Source organism: Ambystoma mexicanum, chromosome 6q, assembly GCF_040938575.1.
Source record: "Ambystoma mexicanum isolate Mex_15411 chromosome 6q, UKY_AmexF1_1, whole genome shotgun sequence".
NCBI classification, from domain to species: Eukaryota; Metazoa; Chordata; class Amphibia; order Caudata; family Ambystomatidae; genus Ambystoma; species Ambystoma mexicanum.
The window spans coordinates 1,631,635,653-1,631,663,120 of NC_090937.1; the positions used below are offsets into that span (position 1 = coordinate 1,631,635,653).

Sequence of the window (27,468 nt, forward strand, 5' to 3'; positions counted from 1 at the left end):
CGGTTCGATTCCCGGCCAACGCAGATCAAATCTTTAAATTGTTCAAAATGCATTTTTTGGAAATCAGACTCATGCTGAAAGCAAAGCTGACACACTTTTCGTGAAAATCAAAACCCCATCCAGGAAAGGTTCTTGCATCCTAGTTTCTGCAACTGTCTATCGGTGAGGGGATTGAAGCGAGCAGGGCTCCTGGCCCCTCCCCGACAAAGGCCTGACAAAGGCCTATTCGCCTTGCCCTGATGGGCCAAGGTCCCAGCAGGCCACCGAGCACAGCACCTCAGCCTATTAGAGTGAGGTTTCAGGATCTCTCTCATCCTGTAAACCAACATACTGAAGAAGGTGAAACGTGTGGCTGCGCTCCTCACATGCTGAAGCAGCAGCAGCCCTTTCCCTGAAGCAAAGTTCCTTCATTCCTCCCTCCCATAACCCTTAGCAGGGGATTTATGGTAATTGAGTTGAGTTTCCAAACTGGCCCTTCCTTCCTTCCTTCCCATATCTGCCAGCTCGAGAAGGCTTGTTTTGTTGCACCTGGGAAGTAAAGTATCTATTTGCGAGAGAGAGAGAATGAGAGAGAGAGACAGAGAGAGAGAGACAGAGAGAGAAGGGGAAGGGGTGTTGGCAGTTAGGGTGTGAGCTAGAGAAATGAGGCCTGTCTGCAAAAGGCCATGGGATGGGAGTGCGTGGTTGCAGGTTGTTTGGCTTTGTAAGGCCTACTGCCCGCTTCACTCGAAAATGGGTCTAGGGTTGTCGGTTTGTAGGCTGTAAAAGCCCAGAAAAGCTTTTGTTCTCCAACCAGCAGAGTGGCGCAGCGGAAGCGTGCTGGGCCCATAACCCAGAGGTCGATGGATCGAAACCATCCTCTGCTAACTTTTTTCAAATTATGTTTTTGTGTCATGGCATTAGGGCACAAAGAGCTGTAAGTGCCTGGATGCAATGTCATTCCTTGAACTTGCTGCCTCGTTCCACTCTTGCGCTAAATAGGAGAGGGTCCCAGCCCAGCCAACAAAATGTACTGTTCAATCAAACCAAACTTAAAACCAAGCTCCTTTTTTAAGGGGTCCCGGGGAAATGTTGGGCTGACCGGCAAGACCTCATGATGCGAACTGCTTCTGCGTCAAACGCAAGCTTTTTTCATTCCCAGCCAATGACTTATTCTTATTTCTAAGGGCCGCTCCATCAGATAGCCCAGACAGGCAGGCGTTGGTGGTATAGTGGTGAGCATAGCTGCCTTCCAAGCAGTTGACCCGGGTTCGATTCCCGGCCAACGCAGATCAAATCTTTAAATTGTTCAAAATGCATTTTTTGGAAATCAGACTCATGCTGAAAGCAAAGCTGACACACTTTTCGTGAAAATCAAAACCCCATCCAGGAAAGGTTCTTGCATCCTAGTTTCTGCAACTGTCTATCGGTGAGGGGATTGAAGCGAGCAGGGCTCCTGGCCCCTCCCCGACAAAGCCCTGACGAAGGCCTGACAAAGGCCTATTCGCCTTGCCCTGACGGGCCTTGGTCCCAGCAGGCCACCGAGCACAGCACCTCAGCCTATTAGAGTGAGGTTTCAGGATCTCTCTCATCCTGTAAACCAACATACTGAAGAAGGTGAAACGTGTGGCTGCGCTCCTCACATGCTGAAGCAGCAGCAGCCCTTTCCCTGAAGCAAAGTTCCTTCATTCCTCCCTCCCATAACCCTTAGCAGGGGATTTATGGTAATTGAGTTGAGTTTCCAAACTGGCCCTTCCTTCCTTCCTTCCCATATCTGCCAGCTCGAGAAGGCTTGTTTTGTTGCACCTGGGAAGTAAAGTATCTATTTGCGAGAGAGAGAGAATGAGAGAGAGAGACAGAGAGAGAGAGACAGAGAGAGAAGGGGAAGGGGTGTTGGCAGTTAGGGTGTGAGCTAGAGAAATGAGGCCTGTCTGCAAAAGGCCATGGGATGGGAGTGCGTGGTTGCAGGTTGTTTGGCTTTGTAAGGCCTACTGCCCGCTTCACTCGAAAATGGGTCTAGGGTTGTCGGTTTGTAGGCTGTAAAAGCCCAGAAAAGCTTTTATTCTCCAACCAGCAGAGTGGCGCAGCGGAAGCGTGCTGGGCCCATAACCCAGAGGTCGATGGATCGAAACCATCCTCTGCTAACTTTTTTCAAATTATGTTTTTGTGTCATGGCATTAGGGCACAAAGAGCTGTAAGTGCCTGGATGCAATGTCATTCCTTGAACTTGCTGCCTCGTTCCACTCTTGCACTAAATAGGAGAGGGTCCCAGCCCAGCCAACAAAATGTACTGTTCAATCAAACCAAACTTAAAACCAAGCTCCTTTTTTAAGGGGTCCCGGGGAAATGTTGGGCTGACCGGCAAGACCTCATGATGCGAACTGCTTCTGCGTCAAACGCAAGCTTTTTTCATTCCCAGCCAATGACTTATTCTTATTTCTAAGGGCCGCTCCATCAGATAGCCCAGACAGGCAGGCGTTGGTGGTATAGTGGTGAGCATAGCTGCCTTCCAAGCAGTTGACCCGGGTTCGATTCCCGGCCAACGCAGATCAAATCTTTAAATTGTTCAAAATGCATTTTTTGGAAATCAGACTCATGCTGAAAGCAAAGCTGACACACTTTTCGTGAAAATCAAAACCCCATCCAGGAAAGGTTCTTGCATCCTAGTTTCTGCAACTGTCTATCGGTGAGGGGATTGAAGCGAGCAGGGCTCCTGGCCCCTCCCCGACAAAGCCCTGACGAAGGCCTGACAAAGGCCTATTCGCCTTGCCCTGACGGGCCTTGGTCCCAGCAGGCCACCGAGCACAGCACCTCAGCCTATTAGAGTGAGGTTTCAGGATCTCTCTCATCCTGTAAACCAACATACTGAAGAAGGTGAAACGTGTGGCTGCGCTCCTCACATGCTGAAGCAGCAGCAGCCCTTTCCCTGAAGCAAAGTTCCTTCATTCCTCCCTCCCATAACCCTTAGCAGGGGATTTATGGTAATTGAGTTGAGTTTCCAAACTGGCCCTTCCTTCCTTCCTTCCCATATCTGCCAGCTCGAGAAGGCTTGTTTTGTTGCACCTGGGAAGTAAAGTATCTATTTGCGAGAGAGAGAGAATGAGAGAGAGAGACAGAGAGAGAGAGACAGAGAGAGAAGGGGAAGGGGTGTTGGCAGTTAGGGTGTGAGCTAGAGAAATGAGGCCTGTCTGCAAAAGGCCATGGGATGGGAGTGCGTGGTTGCAGGTTGTTTGGCTTTGTAAGGCCTACTGCCCGCTTCACTCGAAAATGGGTCTAGGGTTGTCGGTTTGTAGGCTGTAAAAGCCCAGAAAAGCTTTTGTTCTCCAACCAGCAGAGTGGCGCAGCGGAAGCGTGCTGGGCCCATAACCCAGAGGTCGATGGATCGAAACCATCCTCTGCTAACTTTTTTCAAATTATGTTTTTGTTTCATGGCATTAGGGCACAAAGAGCTGTAAGTGCCTGGATGCAATGTCATTCCTTGAACTTGCTGCCTCGTTCCACTCTTGCGCTAAATAGGAGAGGGTCCCAGCCCAGCCAACAAAATGTACTGTTCAATCAAACCAAACTTAAAACCAAGCTCCTTTTTTAAGGGGTCCCGGGGAAATGTTGGGCTGACCGGCAAGACCTCATGATGCGAACTGCTTCTGCGTCAAACGCAAGCTTTTTTCATTCCCAGCCAATGACTTATTCTTATTTCTAAGGGCCGCTCCATCAGATAGCCCAGACAGGCAGGCGTTGGTGGTATAGTGGTGAGCATAGCTGCCTTCCAAGCAGTTGACCCCGGTTCGATTCCCGGCCAACGCAGATCAAATCTTTAAATTGTTCAAAATGCATTTTTTGGAAATCAGACTCATGCTGAAAGCAAAGCTGACACACTTTTCGTGAAAATCAAAACCCCATCCAGGAAAGGTTCTTGCATCCTAGTTTCTGCAACTGTCTATCGGTGAGGGGATTGAAGCGAGCAGGGCTCCTGGCCCCTCCCCGACAAAGGCCTGACAAAGGCCTATTCGCCTTGCCCTGACGGGCCTTGGTCCCAGCAGGCCACCGAGCACAGCACCTCAGCCTATTAGAGTGAGGTTTCAGGATCTCTCTCATCCTGTAAACCAACATACTGAAGAAGGTGAAACGTGTGGCTGCGCTCCTCACATGCTGAAGCAGCAGCAGCCCTTTCCCTGAAGCAAAGTTCCTTCATTCCTCCCTCCCATAACCCTTAGCAGGGGATTTATGGTAATTGAGTTGAGTTTCCAAACTGGCCCTTCCTTCCTTCCTTCCCATATCTGCCAGCTCGAGAAGGCTTGTTTTGTTGCACCTGGGAAGTAAAGTATCTATTTGCGAGAGAGAGAGAATGAGAGAGAGAGACAGAGAGAGAGAGACAGAGAGAGAAGGGGAAGGGGTGTTGGCAGTTAGGGTGTGAGCTAGAGAAATGAGGCCTGTCTGCAAAAGGCCATGGGATGGGAGTGCGTGGTTGCAGGTTGTTTGGCTTTGTAAGGCCTACTGCCCGCTTCACTCGAAAATGGGTCTAGTGTTGTCGGTTTGTAGGCTGTAAAAGCCCAGAAAAGCTTTTGTTCTCCAGCCAGCAGAGTGGCGCAGCGGAAGCGTGCTGCGCCCATAACCCAGAGGTCGATGGATCGAAACCATCCTCTGCTAACTTTTTTCAAATTATGTTTTTGTGTCATGGCATTAGGGCACAAAGAGCTGTAAGTGCCTGGATGCAATGTCATTCCTTGAACTTGCTGCCTCGTTCCACTCTTGCGCTAAATAGGAGAGGGTCCCAGCCCAGCCAACAAAATGTACTGTTCAATCAAACCAAACTTAAAACCAAGCTCCTTTTTTAAGGGGTCCCGGGGAAATGTTGGGCTGACCGGCAAGACCTCATGATGCGAACTGCTTCTGCGTCAAACGCAAGCTTTTTTCATTCCCAGCCAATGACTTATTCTTATTTCTAAGGGCCGCTCCATCAGATAGCCCAGACAGGCAGGCATTGGTGGTATAGTGGTGAGCATAGCTGCCTTCCAAGCAGTTGACCCCGGTTCGATTCCCGGCCAACGCAGAGCAAATCTTTAAATGTTCAAAATGCATTTTTTGGAAATCAGACTCATGCTGAAAGCAAAGCTGACACACTTTTCGTGAAAATCAAAACCCCATCCAGGAAAGGTTCTTGCATCCTAGTTTCTGCAACTGTCTATCGGTGAGGGGATTGAAGCGAGCAGGGCTCCTGGCCCCTCCCCGACAAAGGCCTGACAAAGGCCTATTCGCCTTGCCCTGACGGGCCAAGGTCCCAGCAGGCCACCGAGCACAGCACCTCAGCCTATTAGAGTGAGGTTTCAGGATCTCTCTCATCCTGTAAACCAACATACTGAAGAAGGTGAAACGTGTGGCTGCGCTCCTCACATGCTGAAGCAGCAGCAGCCCTTTCCCTGAAGCAAAGTTCCTTCATTCCTCCCTCCCATAACCCTTAGCAGGGGATTTATGGTAATTGAGTTGAGTTTCCAAACTGGCCCTTCCTTCCTTCCTTCCCATATCTGCCAGCTCGAGAAGGCTTGTTTTGTTGCACCTGGGAAGTAAAGTATCTATTTGCGAGAGAGAGAGAATGAGAGAGAGAGACAGAGAGAGAGAGACAGAGAGAGAAGGGGAAGGGGTGTTGGCAGTTAGGGTGTGAGCTAGAGAAATGAGGCCTGTCTGCAAAAGGCCATGGGATGGGAGTGCGTGGTTGCAGGTTGTTTGGCTTTGTAAGGCCTACTGCCCGCTTCACTCGAAAATGGGTCTAGGGTTGTCGGTTTGTAGGCTGTAAAAGCCCAGAAAAGCTTTTGTTCTCCAACCAGCAGAGTGGCGCAGTGGAAGCGTGCTGGGCCCATAACCCAGAGGTCGATGGATCGAAACCATCCTCTGCTAACTTTTTTCAAATTATGTTTTTGTGTCATGGCATTAGGGCACAAAGAGCTGTAAGTGCCTGGATGCAATGTCATTCCTTGAACTTGCTGCCTCGTTCCACTCTTGCGCTAAATAGGAGAGGGTCCCAGCCCAGCCAACAAAATGTACTGTTCAATCAAACCAAACTTAAAACCAAGCTCCTTTTTTAAGGGGTCCCGGGGAAATGTTGGGCTGACCGGCAAGACCTCATGATGCGAACTGCTTCTGCGTCAAACGCAAGCTTTTTTCATTCCCAGCCAATGACTTATTCTTATTTCTAAGGGCCGCTCCATCAGATAGCCCAGACAGGCAGGCGTTGGTGGTATAGTGGTGAGCATAGCTGCCTTCCAAGCAGTTGACCCCGGTTCGATTCCCGGCCAACGCAGATCAAATCTTTAAATTGTTCAAAATGCATTTTTTGGAAATCAGACTCATGCTGAAAGCAAAGCTGACACACTTTTCGTGAAAATCAAAACCCCATCCAGGAAAGGTTCTTGCATCCTAGTTTCTGCAACTGTCTATCGGTGAGGGGATTGAAGCGAGCAGGGCTCCTGGCCCCTCCCCGACAAAGGCCTGACAAAGGCCTATTCGCCTTGCCCTGACGGGCCTTGGTCCCAGCAGGCCACCGAGCACAGCACCTCAGCCTATTAGAGTGAGGTTTCAGGATCTCTCTCATCCTGTAAACCAACATACTGAAGAAGGTGAAACGTGTGGCTGCGCTCCTCACATGCTGAAGCAGCAGCAGCCCTTTCCCTGAAGCAAAGTTCCTTCATTCCTCCCTCCCATAACCCTTAGCAGGGGATTTATGGTAATTGAGTTGAGTTTCCAAACTGGCCCTTCCTTCCTTCCTTCCCATATCTGCCAGCTCGAGAAGGCTTGTTTTGTTGCACCTGGGAAGTAAAGTATCTATTTGCGAGAGAGAGAGAATGAGAGAGAGAGACAGAGAGAGAGAGACAGAGAGAGAAGGGGAAGGGGTGTTGGCAGTTAGGGTGTGAGCTAGAGAAATGAGGCCTGTCTGCAAAAGGCCATGGGATGGGAGTGCGTGGTTGCAGGTTGTTTGGCTTTGTAAGGCCTACTGCCCGCTTCACTCGAAAATGGGTCTAGGGTTGTCGGTTTGTAGGCTGTAAAAGCCCAGAAAAGCTTTTGTTCTCCAACCAGCAGAGTGGCGCAGCGGAAGCGTGCTGGGCCCATAACCCAGAGGTCGATGGATTGAAACCATCCTCTGCTAACTTTTTTCAAATTATGTTTTTGTGTCATGGCATTAGGGCACAAAGAGCTGTAAGTGCCTGGATGCAATGTCATTCCTTGAACTTGCTGCCTCGTTCCACTCTTGCGCTAAATAGGAGAGGGTCCCAGCCCAGCCAACAAAATGTACTGTTCAATCAAACCAAACTTAAAACCAAGCTCCTTTTTTAAGGGGTCCCGGGGAAATGTTGGGCTGACCGGCAAGACCTCATGATGCGAACTGCTTCTGCGTCAAACGCAAGCTTTTTTCATTCCCAGCCAATGACTTATTCTTATTTCTAAGGGGCGCTCCATCAGATAGCCCAGACAGGCAGGCGTTGGTGGTATAGTGGTGAGCATAGCTGCCTTCCAAGCAGTTGACCCCGGTTCGATTCCCGGCCAACGCAGATCAAATCTTTAAATTGTTCAAAATGCATTTTTTGGAAATCAGACTCATGCTGAAAGCAAAGCTGACACACTTTTCGTGAAAATCAAAACCCCATCCAGGAAAGGTTCTTGCATCCTAGTTTCTGCAACTGTCTATCGGTGAGGGGATTGAAGCGAGCAGGGCTCCTGGCCCCTCCCCGACAAAGCCCTGACGAAGGCCTGACAAAGGCCTATTCGCCTTGCCCTGACGGGCCTTGGTCCCAGCAGGCCACCGAGCACAGCACCTCAGCCTATTAGAGTGAGGTTTCAGGATCTCTCTCATCCTGTAAACCAACATACTGAAGAAGGTGAAACGTGTGGCTGCGCTCCTCACATGCTGAAGCAGCAGCAGCCCTTTCCCTGAAGCAAAGTTCCTTCATTCCTCCCTCCCATAACCCTTAGCAGGGGATTTATGGTAATTGAGTTGAGTTTCCAAACTGGCCCTTCCTTCCTTCCTTCCCATATCTGCCAGCTCGAGAAGGCTTGTTTTGTTGCACCTGGGAAGTAAAGTATCTATTTGCGAGAGAGAGAGAATGAGAGAGAGAGACAGAGAGAGAGAGACAGAGAGAGAAGGGGAAGGGGTGTTGGCAGTTAGGGTGTGAGCTAGAGAAATGAGGCCTGTCTGCAAAAGGCCATGGGATGGGAGTGCGTGGTTGCAGGTTGTTTGGCTTTGTAAGGCCTACTGCCCGCTTCACTCGAAAATGGGTCTAGGGTTGTCGGTTTGTAGGCTGTAAAAGCCCAGAAAAGCTTTTGTTCTCCAACCAGCAGAGTGGCGCAGCGGAAGCGTGCTGGGCCCATAACCCAGAGGTCGATGGATCGAAACCATCCTCTGCTAACTTTTTTCAAATTATGTTTTTGTGTCATGGCATTAGGGCACAAAGAGCTGTAAGTGCCTGGATGCAATGTCATTCCTTGAACTTGCTGCCTCGTTCCACTCTTGCGCTAAATAGGAGAGGGTCCCAGCCCAGCCAACAAAATGTACTGTTCAATCAAACCAAACTTAAAACCAAGCTCCTTTTTTAAGGGGTCCCGGGGAAATGTTGGGCTGACCGGCAAGACCTCATGATGCGAACTGCTTCTGCGTCAAACGCAAGCTTTTTTCATTCCCAGCCAATGACTTATTCTTATTTCTAAGGGCCGCTCCATCAGTTAGCCCAGACAGGCAGGCGTTGGTGGTATAGTGGTGAGCATAGCTGCCTTCCAAGCAGTTGACCCGGGTTCGATTCCCGGCCAACGCAGATCAAATCTTTAAATTGTTCAAAATGCATTTTTTGGAAATCAGACTCATGCTGAAAGCAAAGCTGACACACTTTTCGTGAAAATCAAAACCCCATCCAGGAAAGGTTCTTGCATCCTAGTTTCTGCAACTGTCTATCTGTGAGGGGATTGAAGCGAGCAGGGCTCCTGGCCCCTCCCCGACAAAGCCCTGACGAAGGCCTGACAAAGGCCTATTCGCCTTGCCCTGACGGGCCTTGGTCCCAGCAGGCCACCGAGCACAGCACCTCAGCCTATTAGAGTGAGGTTTCAGGATCTCTCTCATCCTGTAAACCAACATACTGAAGAAGGTGAAACGTGTGGCTGCGCTCCTCACATGCTGAAGCAGCAGCAGCCCTTTCCCTGAAGCAAAGTTCCTTCATTCCTCCCTCCCATAACCCTTAGCAGGGGATTTATGGTAATTGAGTTGAGTTTCCAAACTGGCCCTTCCTTCCTTCCTTCCCATATCTGCCAGCTCGAGAAGGCTTGTTTTGTTGCACCTGGGAAGTAAAGTATCTATTTGCGAGAGAGAGAGAATGAGAGAGAGAGACAGAGAGAGAGAGACAGAGAGAGAAGGGGAAGGGGTGTTGGCAGTTAGGGTGTGAGCTAGAGAAATGAGGCCTGTCTGCAAAAGGCCATGGGATGGGAGTGCGTGGTTGCAGGTTGTTTGGCTTTGTAAGGCCTACTGCCCGCTTCACTCGAAAATGGGTCTAGGGTTGTCGGTTTGTAGGCTGTAAAAGCCCAGAAAAGCTTTTGTTCTCCAACCAGCAGAGTGGCGCAGCGGAAGCGTGCTGGGCCCATAACCCAGAGGTCGATGGATCGAAACCATCCTCTGCTAACTTTTTTCAAATTATGTTTTTGTGTCATGGCATTAGGGCACAAAGAGCTGTAAGTGCCTGGATGCAATGTCATTCCTTGAACTTGCTGCCTCGTTCCACTCTTGCGCTAAATAGGAGAGGGTCCCAGCCCAGCCAACAAAATGTACTGTTCAATCAAACCAAACTTAAAACCAAGCTCCTTTTTTAAGGGGTCCCGGGGAAATGTTGGGCTGACCGGCAAGACCTCATGATGCGAACTGCTTCTGCGTCAAACGCGCAAGCTTTTTTCATTCCCAGCCAATGATTTATTCTTATTTCTAAGGGCCGCTCCATCAGATAGCCCAGACAGGCAGGTGTTGGTGGTATAGTGGTGAGCATAGCTGCCTTCCAAGCAGTTGACCCGGGTTCGATTCCCGGCCAACGCAGATCAAATCTTTAAATTGTTCAAAATGCATTTTTTGGAAATCAGACTCATGCTGAAAGCAAAGCTGACACACTTTTCGTGAAAATCAAAACCCCATCCAGGAAAGGTTCTTGCATCCTAGTTTCTGCAACTGTCTATCGGTGAGGGGATTGAAGCGAGCAGGGCTCCTGGCCCCTCCCCGACAAAGGCCTGACAAAGGCCTATTCGCCTTGCCCTGACGGGCCAAGGTCCCAGCAGGCCACCGAGCACAGCACCTCAGCCTATTAGAGTGAGGTTTCAGGATCTCTCTCATCCTGTAAACCAACATACTGAAGAAGGTGAAACGTGTGGCTGCGCTCCTCACATGCTGAAGCAGCAGCAGCCCTTTCCCTGAAGCAAAGTTCCTTCATTCCTCCCTCCCATAACCCTTAGCAGGGGATTTATGGTAATTGAGTTGAGTTTCCAAACTGGCCCTTCCTTCCTTCCTTCCCATATCTGCCAGCTCGAGAAGGCTTGTTTTGTTGCACCTGGGAAGTAAAGTATCTATTTGCGAGAGAGAGAGAATGAGAGAGAGAGACAGAGAGAGAGAGACAGAGAGAGAAGGGGAAGGGGTGTTGGCAGTTAGGGTGTGAGCTAGAGAAATGAGGCCTGTCTGCAAAAGGCCATGGGATGGGAGTGCGTGGTTGCAGGTTGTTTGGCTTTGTAAGGCCTACTGCCCGCTTCACTCGAAAATGGGTCTAGGGTTGTCGGTTTGTAGGCTGTAAAAGCCCAGAAAAGCTTTTGTTCTCCAACCAGCAGAGTGGCGCAGCGGAAGCGTGCTGGGCCCATAACCCAGAGGTCGATGGATCGAAACCATCCTCTGCTAACTTTTTTCAAATTATGTTTTTGTGTCATGGCATTAGGGCACAAAGAGCTGTAAGTGCCTGGATGCAATGTCATTCCTTGAACTTGCTGCCTCGTTCGACTCTTGCGCTAAATAGGAGAGGGTCCCAGCCCAGCCAACAAAATGTACTGTTCAATCAAACCAAACTTAAAACCAAGCTCCTTTTTTAAGGGGTCCCGGGGAAATGTTGGGCTGACCGGCAAGACCTCATGATGCGAACTGCTTCTGCGTCAAACGCAAGCTTTTTTCATTCCCAGCCAATGACTTATTCTTATTTCTAAGGGCCGCTCCATCAGATAGCCCAGACAGGCAGGCGTTGGTGGTATAGTGGTGAGCATAGCTGCCTTCCAAACAGTTGACCCGGGTTCGATTCCCGGCCAACGCAGATCAAATCTTTAAATTGTTCAAAATGCATTTTTTGGAAATCAGACTCATGCTGAAAGCAAAGCTGACACACTTTTCGTGAAAATCAAAACCCCATCCAGGAAAGGTTCTTGCATCCTAGTTTCTGCAACTGTCTATCGGTGAGGGGATTGAAGCGAGCAGGGCTCCTGGCCCCTCCCCGACAAAGCCCTGACGAAGGCCTGACAAAGGCCTATTCGCCTTGCCCTGACGGGCCTTGGTCCCAGCAGGCCACCGAGCACAGCACCTCAGCCTATTAGAGTGAGGTTTCAGGATCTCTCTCATCCTGTAAACCAACATACTGAAGAAGGTGAAACGTGTGGCTGCGCTCCTCACATGCTGAAGCAGCAGCAGCCCTTTCCCTGAAGCAAAGTTCCTTCATTCCTCCCTCCCATAACCCTTAGCAGGGGATTTATGGTAATTGAGTTGAGTTTCCAAACTGGCCCTTCCTTCCTTCCTTCCCATATCTGCCAGCTCGAGAAGGCTTGTTTTGTTGCACCTGGGAAGTAAAGTATCTATTTGCGAGAGAGAGAGAATGAGAGAGAGAGACAGAGAGAGAGAGACAGAGAGAGAAGGGGAAGGGGTGTTGGCAGTTAGGGTGTGAGCTAGAGAAATGAGGCCTGTCTGCAAAAGGCCATGGGATGGGAGTGCGTGGTTGCAGGTTGTTTGGCTTTGTAAGGCCTACTGCCCGCTTCACTCGAAAATGGGTCTAGGGTTGTCGGTTTGTAGGCTGTAAAAGCCCAGAAAAGCTTTTGTTCTCCAACCAGCAGAGTGGCGCAGCGGAAGCGTGCTGGGCCCATAACCCAGAGGTCGATGGATCGAAACCATCCTCTGCTAACTTTTTTCAAATTATGTTTTTGTGTCATGGCATTAGGGCACAAAGAGCTGTAAGTGCCTGGATGCAATGTCATTCCTTGAACTTGCTGCCTCGTTCCACTCTTGCGCTAAATAGGAGAGGGTCCCAGCCCAGCCAACAAAATGCACTGTTCAATCAAACCAAACTTAAAACCAAGCTCCTTTTTTAAGGGGTCCCGGGGAAATGTTGGGCTGACCGGCAAGACCTCATGATGCGAACTGCTTCTGCGTCAAACGCAAGCTTTTTTCATTCCCAGCCAATGACTTATTCTTATTTCTAAGGGCCGCTCCATCAGATAGCCCAGACAGGCAGGCGTTGGTGGTATAGTGGTGAGCATAGCTGCCTTCCAAGCAGTTGACTCGGGTTCGATTCCCGGCCAACGCAGATCAAATCTTTAAATTGTTCAAAATGCATTTTTTGGAAATCAGACTCATGCTGAAAGCAAAGCTGACACACTTTTCGTGAAAATCAAAACCCCATCCAGGAAAGGTTCTTGCATCCTAGTTTCTGCAACTGTCTATCGGTGAGGGGATTGAAGCGAGCAGGGCTCCTGGCCCCTCCCCGACAAAGCCCTGACGAAGGCCTGACAAAGGCCTATTCGCCTTGCCCTGACGGGCCTTGGTCCCAGCAGGCCACCGAGCACAGCACCTCAGCCTATTAGAGTGAGGTTTCAGGATCTCTCTCATCCTGTAAACCAACATACTGAAGAAGGTGAAACGTGTGGCTGCGCTCCTCACATGCTGAAGCAGCAGCAGCCCTTTCCCTGAAGCAAAGTTCCTTCATTCCTCCCTCCCATAACCCTTAGCAGGGGATTTATGGTAATTGAGTTGAGTTTCCAAACTGGCCCTTCCTTCCTTCCTTCCCATATCTGCCAGCTCGAGAAGGCTTGTTTTGTTGCACCTGGGAAGTAAAGTATCTATTTGCGAGAGAGAGAGAATGAGAGAGAGAGACAGAGAGAGAGAGACAGAGAGAGAAGGGGAAGGGGTGTTGGCAGTTAGGGTGTGAGCTAGAGAAATGAGGCCTGTCTGCAAAAGGCCATGGGATGGGAGTGCGTGGTTGCAGGTTGTTTGGCTTTGTAAGGCCTACTGCCCGCTTCACTCGAAAATGGGTCTAGGGTTGTCGGTTTGTAGGCTGTAAAAGCCCAGAAAAGCTTTTGTTCTCCAACCAGCAGAGTGGCGCAGCGGAAGCGTGCTGGGCCCATAACCCAGAGGTCGATGGATCGAAACCATCCTCTGCTAACTTTTTTCAAATTATGTTTTTGTGTCATGGCATTAGGGCACAAAGAGCTGTAAGTGCCTGGATGCAATGTCATTCCTTGAACTTGCTGCCTCGTTCCACTCTTGCGCTAAATAGGAGAGGGTCCCAGCCCAGCCAACAAAATGCACTGTTCAATCAAACCAAACTTAAAACCAAGCTCCTTTTTTAAGGGGTCCCGGGGAAATGTTGGGCTGACCGGCAAGACCTCATGATGCGAACTGCTTCTGCGTCAAACGCAAGCTTTTTTCATTCCCAGCCAATGACTTATTCTTATTTCTAAGGGCCGCTCCATCAGATAGCCCAGACAGGCAGGCGTTGGTGGTATAGTGGTGAGCATAGCTGCCTTCCAAGCAGTTGACCCGGGTTCGATTCCCGGCCAACGCAGATCAAATCTTTAAATTGTTCAAAATGCATTTTTTGGAAATCAGACTCATGCTGAAAGCAAAGCTGACACACTTTTCGTGAAAATCAAAACCCCATCCAGGAAAGGTTCTTGCATCCTAGTTTCTGCAACTGTCTATCGGTGAGGGGATTGAAGCGAGCAGGGCTCCTGGCCCCTCCCCGACAAAGCCCTGACGAAGGCCTGACAAAGGCCTATTCGCCTTGCCCTGACGGGCCTTGGTCCCAGCAGGCCACCGAGCACAGCACCTCAGCCTATTAGAGTGAGGTTTCAGGATCTCTCTCATCCTGTAAACCAACAAACTGAAGAAGGTGAAACGTGTGGCTGCGCTCCTCACATGCTGAAGCAGCAGCAGCCCTTTCCCTGAAGCAAAGTTCCTTCATTCCTCCCTCCCATAACCCTTAGCAGGGGATTTATGGTAATTGAGTTGAGTTTCCAAACTGGCCCTTCCTTCCTTCCTTCCCATATCTGCCAGCTCGAGAAGGCTTGTTTTGTTGCACCTGGGAAGTAAAGTATCTATTTGCGAGAGAGAGAGAATGAGAGAGAGAGACAGAGAGAGAGAGACAGAGAGAGAAGGGGAAGGGGTGTTGGCAGTTAGGGTGTGAGCTAGAGAAATGAGGCCTGTCTGCAAAAGGCCATGGGATGGGAGTGCGTGGTTGCAGGTTGTTTGGCTTTGTAAGGCCTACTGCCCGCTTCACTCGAAAATGGGTCTAGGGTTGTCGGTTTGTAGGCTGTAAAAGCCCAGAAAAGCTTTTGTTCTCCAACCAGCAGAGTGGCGCAGCGCAAGCGTGCTGGGCCCATAACCCAGAGGTCGATGGATCGAAACCATCCTCTGCTAACTTTTTTCAAATTATGTTTTTGTGTCATGGCATTAGGGCACAAAGAGCTGTAAGTGCCTGGATGCAATGTCATTCCTTGAACTTGCTGCCTCGTTCCACTCTTGCGCTAAATAGGAGAGGGTCCCAGCCCAGCCAACAAAATGCACTGTTCAATCAAACCAAACTTAAAACCAAGCTCCTTTTTTAAGGGGTCCCGGGGAAATGTTGGGCTGACCGGCAAGACCTCATGATGCGAACTGCTTCTGCGTCAAACGCAAGCTTTTTTCATTCCCAGCCAATGACTTATTCTTATTTCTAAGGGCCGCTCCATCAGATAGCCCAGACAGGCAGGCGTTGGTGGTATAGTGGTGAGCATAGCTGCCTTCCAAGCAGTTGACCCGGGTTCGATTCCCGGCCAACGCAGATCAAATCTTTAAATTGTTCAAAATGCATTTTTTGGAAATCAGACTCATGCTGAAAGCAAAGCTGACACACTTTTCGTGAAAATCAAAACCCCATCCAGGAAAGGTTCTTGCATCCTAGTTTCTGCAACTGTCTATCGGTGAGGGGATTGAAGCGAGCAGGGCTCCTGGCCCCTCCCCGACAAAGCCCTGACGAAGGCCTGACAAAGGCCTATTCGCCTTGCCCTGACGGGCCTTGGTCCCAGCAGGCCACCGAGCACAGCACCTCAGCCTATTAGAGTGAGGTTTCAGGATCTCTCTCATCCTGTAAACCAACATACTGAAGAAGGTGAAACGTGTGGCTGCGCTCCTCACATGCTGAAGCAGCAGCAGCCCTTTCCCTGAAGCAAAGTTCCTTCATTCCTCCCTCCCATAACCCTTAGCAGGGGATTTATGGTAATTGAGTTGAGTTTCCAAACTGGCCCTTCCTTCCTTCCTTCCCATATCTGCCAGCTCGAGAAGGCTTGTTTTGTTGCACCTGGGAAGTAAAGTATCTATTTGCGAGAGAGAGAGAATGAGAGAGAGAGACAGAGAGAGAGAGACAGAGAGAGAAGGGGAAGGGGTGTTGGCAGTTAGGGTGTGAGCTAGAGAAATGAGGCCTGTCTGCAAAAGGCCATGGGATGGGAGTGCGTGGTTGCAGGTTGTTTGGCTTTGTAAGGCCTACTGCCCGCTTCACTCGAAAATGGGTCTAGGGTTGTCGGTTTGTAGGCTGTAAAAGCCCAGAAAAGCTTTTGTTCTCCAACCAGCAGAGTGGCGCAGCGGAAGCGTGCTGGGCCCATAACCCAGAGGTCGATGGATCGAAACCATCCTCTGCTAACTTTTTTCAAATTATGTTTTTGTGTCATGGCATTAGGGCACAAAGAGCTGTAAGTGCCTGGATGCAATGTCATTCCTTGAACTTGCTGCCTCGTTCCACTCTTGCGCTAAATAGGAGAGGGTCCCAGCCCAGCCAACAAAATGCACTGTTCAATCAAACCAAACTTAAAACCAAGCTCCTTTTTTAAGGGGTCCCGGGGAAATGTTGGGCTGACCGGCAAGACCTCATGATGCGAACTGCTTCTGCGTCAAACGCAAGCTTTTTTCATTCCCAGCCAATGACTTATTCTTATTTCTAAGGGCCGCTCCATCAGATAGCCCAGACAGGCAGGCGTTGGTGGTATAGTGGTGAGCATAGCTGCCTTCCAAGCAGTTGACCCGGGTTCGATTCCCGGCCAACGCAGATCAAATCTTTAAATTGTTCAAAATGCATTTTTTGGAAATCAGACTCATGCTGAAAGCAAAGCTGACACACTTTTCGTGAAAATCAAAACCCCATCCAGGAAAGGTTCTTGCATCCTAGTTTCTGCAACTGTCTATCGGTGAGGGGATTGAAGCGAGCAGGGCTCCTGGCCCCTCCCCGACAAAGCCCTGACGAAGGCCTGACAAAGGCCTATTCGCCTTGCCCTGACGGGCCTTGGTCCCAGCAGGCCACCGAGCACAGCACCTCAGCCTATTAGAGTGAGGTTTCAGGATCTCTCTCATCCTGTAAACCAACAAACTGAAGAAGGTGAAACGTGTGGCTGCGCTCCTCACATGCTGAAGCAGCAGCAGCCCTTTCCCTGAAGCAAAGTTCCTTCATTCCTCCCTCCCATAACCCTTAGCAGGGGATTTATGGTAATTGAGTTGAGTTTCCAAACTGGCCCTTCCTTCCTTCCTTCCCATATCTGCCAGCTCGAGAAGGCTTGTTTTGTTGCACCTGGGAAGTAAAGTATCTATTTGCGAGAGAGAGAGAATGAGAGAGAGAGACAGAGAGAGAGAGACAGAGAGAGAAGGGGAAGGGGTGTTGGCAGTTAGGGTGTGAGCTAGAGAAATGAGGCCTGTCTGCAAAAGGCCATGGGATGGGAGTGCGTGGTTGCAGGTGGTTTGGCTTTGTAAGGCCTACTGCCCGCTTCACTCGAAACTGGGTCTAGGGTTGTCGGTTTGTAGGCTGTAAAAGCCCATAAAAGCTCTTGTTCTCCAACCAGCAGAGTGGCGCAGCGGAAGCGTGCTGGGCCCATAACCCAGAGGTCGCTGGATCGAAACCATCCTCTGCTAACTTTTTTCAAATTATGTTTTTGTGTCATGGCATTAGGGCACAAAGAGCTGTAAGTGCCTGGATGCAATGTCATTCCTTGAACTTGCTGCCTCGTTCCACTCTTGCGCTAAATAGGAGAGGGTCCCAGCCCAGCCAACAAAATGTACTGTTCAATCAAACCAAACTTAAAACCAAGCTCCTTTTTTAAGGGGTCCCGGGGAAATGTTGGGCTGACCGGCAAGACCTCATGATGCGAACTGCTTCTGCGTCAAACGCAAGCTTTTTTCATTCCCAGCCAATGACTTATTCTTATTTGTAAGGGCCGCTCCATCAGATAGCCCAGACAGGCAGGCGTTGGTGGTATAGTGGTGAGCATAGCTGCCTTCCAAGCAGTTGACCCGGGTTCGATTCCCGGCCAACGCAGATCAAATCTTTAAATTGTTCAAAATGCATTTTTTGGAAATCAGACTCATGCTGAAAGCAAAGCTGACACACTTTTCGTGAAAATCAAAACCCCATCCAGGAAAGGTTCTTGCATCCTAGTTTCTGCAACTGTCTATCGGTGAGGGGATTGAAGCGAGCAGGGCTCCTGGCCCCTCCCCGACAAAGCCCTGACGAAGGCCTGACAAAGGCCTATTCGCCTTGCCCTGACGGGCCTTGGTCCCAGCAGGCCACCGAGCACAGCACCTCAGCCTATTAGAGTGAGGTTTCAGGATCTCTCTCATCCTGTAAACCAACATACTGAAGAAGGTGAAACGTGTGGCTGCGCTCCTCACATGCTGAAGCAGCAGCAGCCCTTTCCCTGAAGCAAAGTTCCTTCATTCCTCCCTCCCATAACCCTTAGCAGGGGATTTATGGTAATTGAGTTGAGTTTCCAAACTGGCCCTTCCTTCCTTCCTTCCCATATCTGCCAGCTCGAGAAGGCTTGTTTTGTTGCACCTGGGAAGTAAAGTATCTATTTGCGAGAGAGAGAGAATGAGAGAGAGAGAGACAGAGAGAGAAGGGGAAGGGGTGTTGGCAGTTAGGGTGTGAGCTAGAGAAATGAGGCCTGTCTGCAAAAGGCCATGGGATGGGAGTGCGTGGTTGCAGGTTGTTTGGCTTTGTAAGGCCTACTGCCCGCTTCACTCGAAAATGGGTCTAGGGTTGTCGGTTTGTAGGCTGTAAAAGCCCAGAAAAGCTTTTGTTCTCCAACCAGCAGAGTGGCGCAGCGGAAGCGTGCTGGGCCCATAACCCAGAGGTCGATGGATCGAAACCATCCTCTGCTAACTTTTTTCAAATTATGTTTTTGTGTCATGGCATTAGGGCACAAAGAGCTGTAAGTGCCTGGATGCAATGTCATTCCTTGAACTTGCTGCCTCGTTCCACTCTTGCGCTAAATAGGAGAGGGTCCCAGCCCAGCCAACAAAATGCACTGTTCAATCAAACCAAACTTAAAACCAAGCTCCTTTTTTAAGGGGTCCCGGGGAAATGTTGGGCTGACCGGCAAGACCTCATGATGCGAACTGCTTCTGCGTCAAACGCAAGCTTTTTTCATTCCCAGCCAATGACTTATTCTTATTTCTAAGGGCCGCTCCATCAGATAGCCCAGACAGGCAGGCGTTGGTGGTATAGTGGTGAGCATAGCTGCCTTCCAAGCAGTTGACCCGGGTTCGATTCCCGGCCAACGCAGATCAAATCTTTAAATTGTTCAAAATGCATTTTTTGGAAATCAGACTCATGCTGAAAGCAAAGCTGACACACTTTTCGTGAAAATCAAAACCCCATCCAGGAAAGGTTCTTGCATCCTAGTTTCTGCAACTGTCTATCGGTGAGGGGATTGAAGCGAGCAGGGCTCCTGGCCCCTCCCCGACAAAGCCCTGACGAAGGCCTGACAAAGGCCTATTCGCCTTGCCCTGACGGGCCTTGGTTCCAGCAGGCCACCGAGCACAGCACCTCAGCCTATTAGAGTGAGGTTTCAGGATCTCTCTCATCCTGTAAACCAACATACTGAAGAAGGTGAAACGTGTGGCTGCGCTCCTCACATGCTGAAGCAGCAGCAGCCCTTTCCCTGAAGCAAAGTTCCTTCATTCCTCCCTCCCATAACCCTTAGCAGGGGATTTATGGTAATTGAGTTGAGTTTCCAAACTGGCCCTTCCTTCCTTCCTTCCCATATCTGCCAGCTCGAGAAGGCTTGTTTTGTTGCACCTGGGAAGTAAAGTATCTATTTGCGAGAGAGAGAGAATGAGAGAGAGAGACAGAGAGAGAGAGACAGAGAGAGAAGGGGAAGGGGTGTTGGCAGTTAGGGTGTGAGCTAGAGAAATGAGGCCTGTCTGCAAAAGGCCATGGGATGGGAGTGCGTGGTTGCAGGTTGTTTGGCTTTGTAAGGCCTACTGCCCGCTTCACTCGAAACTGGGTCTAGGGTTGTCGGTTTGTAGGCTGTAAAAGCCCAGAAAAGCTCTTGTTCTCCAACCAGCAGAGTGGCGCAGCGGAAGCGTGCTGGGCCCATAACCCAGAGGTCGATGGATCGAAACCATCCTCTGCTAACTTTTTTCAAATTATGTTTTTGTGTCATGGCATTAGGGCACAAAGAGCTGTAAGTGCCTGGATGCAATGTCATTCCTTGAACTTGCTGCCTCGTTCCACTCTTGCGCTAAATAGGAGAGGGTCCCAGCCCAGCCAACAAAATGTACTGTTCAATCAAACCAAACTTAAAACCAAGCTCCTTTTTTAAGGGGTCCCGGGGAAATGTTGGGCTGACCGGCAAGACCTCATGATGCGAACTGCTTCTGCGTCAAACGCAAGCTTTTTTCATTCCCAGCCAATGACTTATTCTTATTTCTAAGGGCCGCTCCATCAGATAGCCCAGACAGGCAGGCGTTGGTGGTATAGTGGTGAGCATAGCTGCCTTCCAAGCAGTTGACCCGGGTTCGATTCCCGGCCAACGCAGATCAAATCTTTAAATTGTTCAAAATGCATTTTTTGGAAATCAGACTCATGCTGAAAGCAAAGCTGACACACTTTTCGTGAAAATCAAAACCCCATCCAGGAAAGGTTCTTGCATCCTAGTTTCTGCAACTGTCTATCGGTGAGGGGATTGAAGCGAGCAGGGCTCCTGGCCCCTCCCCGACAAAGCCCTGACGAAGGCCTGACAAAGGCCTATTCGCCTTGCCCTGACGGGCCTTGGTCCCAGCAGGCCACCGAGCACAGCACCTCAGCCTATTAGAGTGAGGTTTCAGGATCTCTCTCATCCTGTAAACCAACATACTGAAGAAGGTGAAACGTGTGGCTGCGCTCCTCACATGCTGAAGCAGCAGCAGCCCTTTCCCTGAAGCAAAGTTCCTTCATTCCTCCCTCCCATAACCCTTAGCAGGGGATTTATGGTAATTGAGTTGAGTTTCCAAACTGGCCCTTCCTTCCTTCCTTCCCATATCTGCCAGCTCGAGAAGGCTTGTTTTGTTGCACCTGGGAAGTAAAGTATCTATTTGCGAGAGAGAGAGAATGAGAGAGAGAGACAGAGAGAGAGAGACAGAGAGAGAAGGGGAAGGGGTGTTGGCAGTTAGGGTGTGAGCTAGAGAAATGAGGCCTGTCTGCAAAAGGCCATGGGATGGGAGTGCGTGGTTGCAGGTTGTTTGGCTTTGTAAGGCCTACTGCCCGCTTCACTCGAAAATGGGTCTAGGGTTGTCGGTTTGTAGGCTGTAAAAGCCCATAAAAGCTCTTGTTCTCCAACCAGCAGAGTGGCGCAGCGGAAGCGTGCTGGGCCCATAACCCAGAGGTCGATGGATCGAAACCATCCTCTGCTAACTTTTTTCAAATTATGTTTTTGTGTCATGGCATTAGGGCACAAAGAGCTGTAAGTGCCTGGATGCAATGTCATTCCTTGAACTTGCTGCCTCGTTCCACTCTTGCGCTAAATAGGAGAGGGTCCCAGCCCAGCCAACAAAATGTACTGTTCAATCAAACCAAACTTAAAACCAAGCTCCTTTTTTAAGGGGTCCCGGGGAAATGTTGGGCTGACCGGCAAGACCTCATGATGCGAACTGCTTCTGCGTCAAACGCAAGCTTTTTTCATTCCCAGCCAATGACTTATTCTTATTTCTAAGGGCCGCTCCATCAGATAGCCCAGACAGGCAGGCGTTGGTGGTATAGTGGTGAGCATAGCTGCCTTCCAAGCAGTTGACCCGGGTTCGATTCCCGGCCAACGCAGATCAAATCTTTAAATTGTTCAAAATGCATTTTTTGGAAATCAGACTCATGCTGAAAGCAAAGCTGACACACTTTTCGTGAAAATCAAAACCCCATCCAGGAAAGGTTCTTGCATCCTAGTTTCTGCAACTGTCTATCGGTGAGGGGATTGAAGCGAGCAGGGCTCCTGGCCCCTCCCCGACAAAGCCCTGACGAAGGCCTGACAAAGGCCTATTCGCCTTGCCCTGACGGGCCTTGGTCCCAGCAGGCCACCGAGCACAGCACCTCAGCCTATTAGAGTGAGGTTTCAGGATCTCTCTCATCCTGTAAACCAACATACTGAAGAAGGTGAAACGTGTGGCTGCGCTCCTCACATGCTGAAGCAGCAGCAGCCCTTTCCCTGAAGCAAAGTTCCTTCATTCCTCCCTCCCATAACCCTTAGCAGGGGATTTATGGTAATTGAGTTGAGTTTCCAAACTGGCCCTTCCTTCCTTCCTTCCCATATCTGCCAGCTCGAGAAGGCTTGTTTTGTTGCACCTGGGAAGTAAAGTATCTATTTGCGAGAGAGAGAGAATGAGAGAGAGAGACAGAGAGAGAGTGACAGAGAGAGAAGGGGAAGGGGTGTTGGCAGTTAGGGTGTGAGCTAGAGAAATGAGGCCTGTCTGCAAAAGGCCATGGGATGGGAGTGCCTGGTTGCAGGTTGTTTGGCTTTGTAAGGCCTACTGCCCGCTTCACTCGAAACTGGGTCTAGGGTTGTCGGTTTGTAGGCTGTAAAAGCCCATAAAAGCTCTTGTTCTCCAACCAGCAGAGTGGCGCAGCGGAAGCGTGCTGGGCCCATAACCCAGAGGTCGATGGATCGAAACCATCCTCTGCTAACTTTTTTCAAATTATGTTTTTGTGTCATGGCATTAGGGCACAAAGAGCTGTAAGTGCCTGGATGCAATGTCATTCCTTGAACTTGCTGCCTCGTTCCACTCTTGCGCTAAATAGGAGAGGGTCCCAGCCCAGCCAACAAAATGTACTGTTCAATCAAACCAAACTTAAAACCAAGCTCCTTTTTTAAGGGGTCCCGGGGAAATGTTGGGCTGACCGGCAAGACCTCATGATGCGAACTGCTTCTGCGTCAAACGCAAGCTTTTTTCATTCCCAGCCAATGACTTATTCTTATTTCTAAGGGCCGCTCCATCAGATAGCCCAGACAGGCAGGCGTTGGTGGTATAGTGGTGAGCATAGCTGCCTTCCAAGCAGTTGACCCGGGTTCGATTCCCGGCCAACGCAGATCAAATCTTTAAATTGTTCAAAATGCATTTTTTGGAAATCAGACTCATGCTGAAAGCAAAGCTGACACACTTTTCGTGAAAATCAAAACCCCATCCAGGAAAGGTTCTTGCATCCTAGTTTCTGCAACTGTCTATCGGTGAGGGGATTGAAGCGAGCAGGGCTCCTGGCCCCTCCCCGACAAAGCCCTGACGAAGGCCTGACAAAGGCCTATTCGCCTTGCCCTGACGGGCCTTGGTCCCAGCAGGCCACCGAGCACAGCACCTCAGCCTATTAGAGTGAGGTTTCAGGATCTCTCTCATCCTGTAAACCAACATACTGAAGAAGGTGAAACGTGTGGCTGCGCTCCTCACATGCTGAAGCAGCAGCAGCCCTTTCCCTGAAGCAAAGTTCCTTCATTCCTCCCTCCCATAACCCTTAGCAGGGGATTTATGGTAATTGAGTTGAGTTTCCAAACTGGCCCTTCCTTCCTTCCTTCCCATATCTGCCAGCTCGAGAAGGCTTGTTTTGTTGCACCTGGGAAGTAAAGTATCTATTTGCGAGAGAGAGAGAATGAGAGAGAGATACAGAGAGAGAGAGACAGAGAGAGAAGGGGAAGGGGTGTTGGCAGTTAGGGTGTGAGCTAGAGAAATGAGGCCTGTCTGCAAAAGGCCATGGGATGGGAGTGCGTGGTTGCAGGTTGTTTGGCTTTGTAAGGCCTACTGCCCGCTTCACTCGAAACTGGGTCTAGGGTTGTCGGTTTGTAGGCTGTAAAAGCCCATAAAAGCTCTTGTTCTCCAACCAGCAGAGTGGCGCAGCGGAAGCGTGCTGGGCCCATAACCCAGAGGTCGATGGATCGAAACCATCCTCTGCTAACTTTTTTCAAATTATGTTTTTGTGTCATGGCATTAGGGCACAAAGAGCTGTAAGTGCCTGGATGCAATGTCATTCCTTGAACTTGCTGCCTCGTTCCACTCTTGCGCTAAATAGGAGAGGGTCCCAGCCCAGCCAACAAAATGTGCTGTTCAATCAAACCAAACTTAAAACCAAGCTCCTTTTTTAAGGGGTCCCGGGGAAATGTTGGGCTGACCGGCAAGACCTCATGATGCGAACTGCTTCTGCGTCAAACGCAAGCTTTTTTCATTCCCAGCCAATGACTTATTCTTATTTCTAAGGGCCGCTCCATCAGATAGCCCAGACAGGCAGGCGTTGGTGGTATAGTGGTGAGCATAGCTGCCTTCCAAGCAGTTGACCCGGGTTCGATTCCCTGCCAACGCAGATCAAATCTTTAAATTGTTCAAAATGCATTTTTTGGAAATCAGACTCATGCTGAAAGCAAAGCTGACACACTTTTCGTGAAAATCAAAACCCCATCCAGGAAAGGTTCTTGCATCCTAGTTTCTGCAACTGTCTATCGGTGAGGGGATTGAAGCGAGCAGGGCTCCTGGCCCCTCCCCGACAAAGCCCTGACGAAGGCCTGACAAAGGCCTATTCGCCTTGCCCTGACGGGCCTTGGTCCCAGCAGGCCACCGAGCACAGCACCTCAGCCTATTAGAGTGAGGTTTCAGGATCTCTCTCATCCTGTAAACCAACATACTGAAGAAGGTGAAACGTGTGGCTGCGCTCCTCACATGCTGAAGCAGCAGCAGCCCTTTCCCTGAAGCAAAGTTCCTTCATTCCTCCCTCCCATAACCCTTAGCAGGGGATTTATGGTAATTGAGTTGAGTTTCCAAACTGGCCCTTCCTTCCTTCCTTCCCATATCTGCCAGCTCGAGAAGGCTTGTTTTGTTGCACCTGGGAAGTAAAGTATCTATTTGCGAGAGAGAGAGAATGAGAGAGAGAGACAGAGAGAGAGAGACAGAGAGAGAAGGGGAAGGGGTGTTGGCAGTTAGGGTGTGAGCTAGAGAAATGAGGCCTGTCTGCAAAAGGCCATGGGATGGGAGTGCGTGGTTGCAGGTTGTTTGGCTTTGTAAGGCCTACTGCCCGCTTCACTCGAAACTGGGTCTAGGGTTGTCGGTTTGTAGGCTGTAAAAGCCCATAAAAGCTCTTGTTCTCCAACCAGCAGAGTGGCGCAGCGGAAGCGTGCTGGGCCCATAACCCAGAGGTCGATGGATCGAAACCATCCTCTGCTAACATTTTTCAAATTATGTTTTTGTGTCATGGCATTAGGGCACAAAGAGCTGTAAGTGCCTGGATGCAATGTCATTCCTTGAACTTGCTGCCTCGTTCCACTCTTGCGCTAAATAGGAGAGAGTCCCAGCCCAGCCAACAAAATGTACTGTTCAATCAAACCAAACTTAAAACCAAGCTCCTTTTTTAAGGGGTCCCGGGGAAATGTTGGGCTGACCGGCAAGACCTCATGATGCGAACTGCTTCTGCGTCAAATGCAAGCTTTTTTCATTCCCAGCCAATGACTTATTCTTATTTCTAAGGGCCGCTCCATCAGATAGTCCAGACCGGCAGGCGTTGGTGGTATAGTGGTGAGCATAGCTGCCTTCCAAGCAGTTGACCCGGGTTCGATTCCCAGCCAACGCAGATCAAATCTTTAAATTGTTCAAAATGCATTTTTTGGAAATCAGACTCATGCTGAAAGCAAAGCTGACACACTTTTCGTGAAAATCAAAACCCCATCCAGGAAAGGTTCTTGCATCCTAGTTTCTGCAACTGTCTATCGGTGAGGGGATTGAAGCGAGCAGGGCTCCTGGCCCCTCCCCGACAAAGGCCTGACAAAGGCCTATTCGCCTTGCCCTGACGGGCCTTGGTCCCAGCAGGCCACCGAGCACAGCACCTCAGCCTATTAGAGTGAGGTTTCAGGATCTCTCTCATCCTGTAAACCAACATACTGAAGAAGGTGAAACGTGTGGCTGCGCTCCTCACATGCTGAAGCAGCAGCAGCCCTTTCCCTGAAGCAAAGTTCCTTCATTCCTCCCTCCCATAACCCTTAGCAGGGGATTTATGGTAATTGAGTTGAGTTTCCAAACTGGCCCTTCCTTCCTTCCTTCCCATATCTGCCAGCTCGAGAAGGCTTGTTTTGTTGCACCTGGGAAGTAAAGTATCTATTTGCGAGAGAGAGAGAATGAGAGAGAGAGACAGAGAGAGAGAGACAGAGAGAGAAGGGGAAGGGGTGTTGGCAGTTAGGGTGTGAGCTAGAGAAATGAGGCCTGTCTGCAAAAGGCCATGGGATGGGAGTGCGTGGTTGCAGGTTGTTTGGCTTTGTAAGGCCTACTGCCCGCTTCACTCGAAAATGGGTCTAGGGTTGTCGGTTTGTAGGCTGTAAAAGCCCAGAAAAGCTCTTGTTCTCCAACCAGCAGAGTGGCGCAGCGGAAGCGTGCTGGGCCCATAACCCAGAGGTCGATGGATCGAAACCATCCTCTGCTAACATTTTTCAAATTATGTTTTTGTGTCATGGCATTAGGGCACAAAGAGCTGTAAGTGCCTGGATGCAATGTCATTCCTTGAACTTGCTGCCTCGTTCCACTCTTGTGCTAAATAGGAGAGGGTCCCAGCCCAGCCAACAAAATGTACTGTTCAATCAAACCAAACTTAAAACCAAGCTCCTTTTTTAAGGGGTCCCGGGGAAATGTTGGGCTGACCGGCAAGACCTCATGATGCGAACTGCTTCTGCGTCAAACGCAAGCTTTTTTCATTCCCAGCCAATGACTTATTCTTATTTCTAAGGGCCGCTCCATCAGATAGCCCAGACAGGCAGGCGTTGGTGGTATAGTGGTGAGCATAGCTGCCTTCCAAGCAGTTGACCCGGGTTCGATTCCCGGCCAACGCAGATGAAATCTTTAAATTGTTCAAAATGCATTTTTTGGAAATCAGACTCATGCTGAAAGCAAAGCTGACACACTTTTCGTGAAAATCAAAACCCCATCCAGGAAAGGTTCTTGCATCCTAGTTTCTGCAACTGTCTATCGGTGAGGGGATTGAAGCGAGCAGGGCTCCTGGCCCCTCCCCGACAAAGCCCTGACGAAGGCCTGACAAAGGCCTATTCGCCTTGCCCTGACGGGCCTTGGTCCCAGCAGGCCACCGAGCACAGCACCTCAGCCTATTAGAGTGAGGTTTCAGGATCTCTCTCATCCTGTAAACCAACATACTGAAGAAGGTGAAACGTGTGGCTGCGCTCCTCACATGCTGAAGCAGCAGCAGCCCTTTCCCTGAAGCAAAGTTCCTTCATTCCTCCCTCCCATAACCCTTAGCAGGGGATTTATGGTAATTGAGTTGAGTTTCCAAACTGGCCCTTCCTTCCTTCCTTCCCATATCTGCCAGCTCGAGAAGGCTTGTTTTGTTGCACCTGGGAAGTAAAGTATCTATTTGCGAGAGAGAGAGAATGAGAGAGAGAGACAGAGAGAGAGAGACAGAGAGAGAAGGGGAAGGGGTGTTGGCAGTTAGGGTGTGAGCTAGAGAAATGAGGCCTGTCTGCAAAAGGCCATGGGATGGGAGTGCGTGGTTGCAGGTTGTTTGGCTTTGTAAGGCCTACTGCCCGCTTCACTCGAAAATGGGTCTAGGGTTGTCGGTTTGTAGGCTGTAAAAGCCCAGAAAAGCTTTTGTTCTCCAACCAGCAGAGTGGCGCAGCGGAAGCGTGCTGGGCCCATAACCCAGAGGTCGATGGATCGAAACCATCCTCTGCTAACTTTTTTCAAATTATGTTTTTGTGTCATGGCATTAGGGCACAAAGAGCTGTAAGTGCCTGGATGCAATGTCATTCCTTGAACTTGCTGCCTCGTTCCACTCTTGCGCTAAATAGGAGAGGGTCCCAGCCCAGCCAACAAAATGCACTGTTCAATCAAACCAAACTTAAAACCAAGCTCCTTTTTTAAGGGGTCCCGGGGAAATGTTGGGCTGACCGGCAAGACCTCATGATGCGAACTGCTTCTGCGTCAAACGCAAGCTTTTTTCATTC

The 27,468-nt window shown here is 49.9% G+C and overlaps 13 non-coding genes across 13 annotated transcripts; all 13 read left to right on the plus strand.

Moving 5' to 3' along the window:
- Positions 1-1,197: 1,197 nt before the first annotated feature.
- Positions 1,198-1,269, plus strand: TRNAG-UCC (transfer RNA glycine (anticodon UCC)). Its single transcript has one exon. It is a non-coding gene; the product is annotated as a tRNA-Gly (tRNA).
- Positions 1,270-2,454: 1,185 nt separating this feature from the next.
- TRNAG-UCC (transfer RNA glycine (anticodon UCC)) lies at positions 2,455-2,526 on the plus strand. The gene has a single exon. It is a non-coding gene; the product is annotated as a tRNA-Gly (tRNA).
- A 3,273-nt stretch (positions 2,527-5,799) lies between these two features.
- TRNAM-CAU (transfer RNA methionine (anticodon CAU)) lies at positions 5,800-5,871 on the plus strand. Its single transcript has one exon. It is a non-coding gene; the product is annotated as a tRNA-Met (tRNA).
- A 2,834-nt stretch (positions 5,872-8,705) lies between these two features.
- TRNAG-UCC (transfer RNA glycine (anticodon UCC)) lies at positions 8,706-8,777 on the plus strand. The gene has a single exon. It is a non-coding gene; the product is annotated as a tRNA-Gly (tRNA).
- A 4,947-nt stretch (positions 8,778-13,724) lies between these two features.
- On the plus strand, positions 13,725-13,796 carry TRNAG-UCC (transfer RNA glycine (anticodon UCC)). The gene has a single exon. It is a non-coding gene; the product is annotated as a tRNA-Gly (tRNA).
- Positions 13,797-14,981: 1,185 nt separating this feature from the next.
- Positions 14,982-15,053, plus strand: TRNAG-UCC (transfer RNA glycine (anticodon UCC)). The gene has a single exon. It is a non-coding gene; the product is annotated as a tRNA-Gly (tRNA).
- Positions 15,054-16,238: 1,185 nt separating this feature from the next.
- TRNAG-UCC (transfer RNA glycine (anticodon UCC)) lies at positions 16,239-16,310 on the plus strand. Its single transcript has one exon. It is a non-coding gene; the product is annotated as a tRNA-Gly (tRNA).
- A 1,185-nt stretch (positions 16,311-17,495) lies between these two features.
- On the plus strand, positions 17,496-17,567 carry TRNAG-UCC (transfer RNA glycine (anticodon UCC)). Its single transcript has one exon. It is a non-coding gene; the product is annotated as a tRNA-Gly (tRNA).
- A 1,173-nt stretch (positions 17,568-18,740) lies between these two features.
- TRNAG-UCC (transfer RNA glycine (anticodon UCC)) lies at positions 18,741-18,812 on the plus strand. The gene has a single exon. It is a non-coding gene; the product is annotated as a tRNA-Gly (tRNA).
- Positions 18,813-19,997: 1,185 nt separating this feature from the next.
- TRNAG-UCC (transfer RNA glycine (anticodon UCC)) lies at positions 19,998-20,069 on the plus strand. The gene has a single exon. It is a non-coding gene; the product is annotated as a tRNA-Gly (tRNA).
- A 1,185-nt stretch (positions 20,070-21,254) lies between these two features.
- TRNAG-UCC (transfer RNA glycine (anticodon UCC)) lies at positions 21,255-21,326 on the plus strand. The gene has a single exon. It is a non-coding gene; the product is annotated as a tRNA-Gly (tRNA).
- A 1,185-nt stretch (positions 21,327-22,511) lies between these two features.
- Positions 22,512-22,583, plus strand: TRNAG-UCC (transfer RNA glycine (anticodon UCC)). Its single transcript has one exon. It is a non-coding gene; the product is annotated as a tRNA-Gly (tRNA).
- A 3,688-nt stretch (positions 22,584-26,271) lies between these two features.
- TRNAG-UCC (transfer RNA glycine (anticodon UCC)) lies at positions 26,272-26,343 on the plus strand. Its single transcript has one exon. It is a non-coding gene; the product is annotated as a tRNA-Gly (tRNA).
- The last annotated feature ends 1,125 nt before the right edge of the window (positions 26,344-27,468 follow it).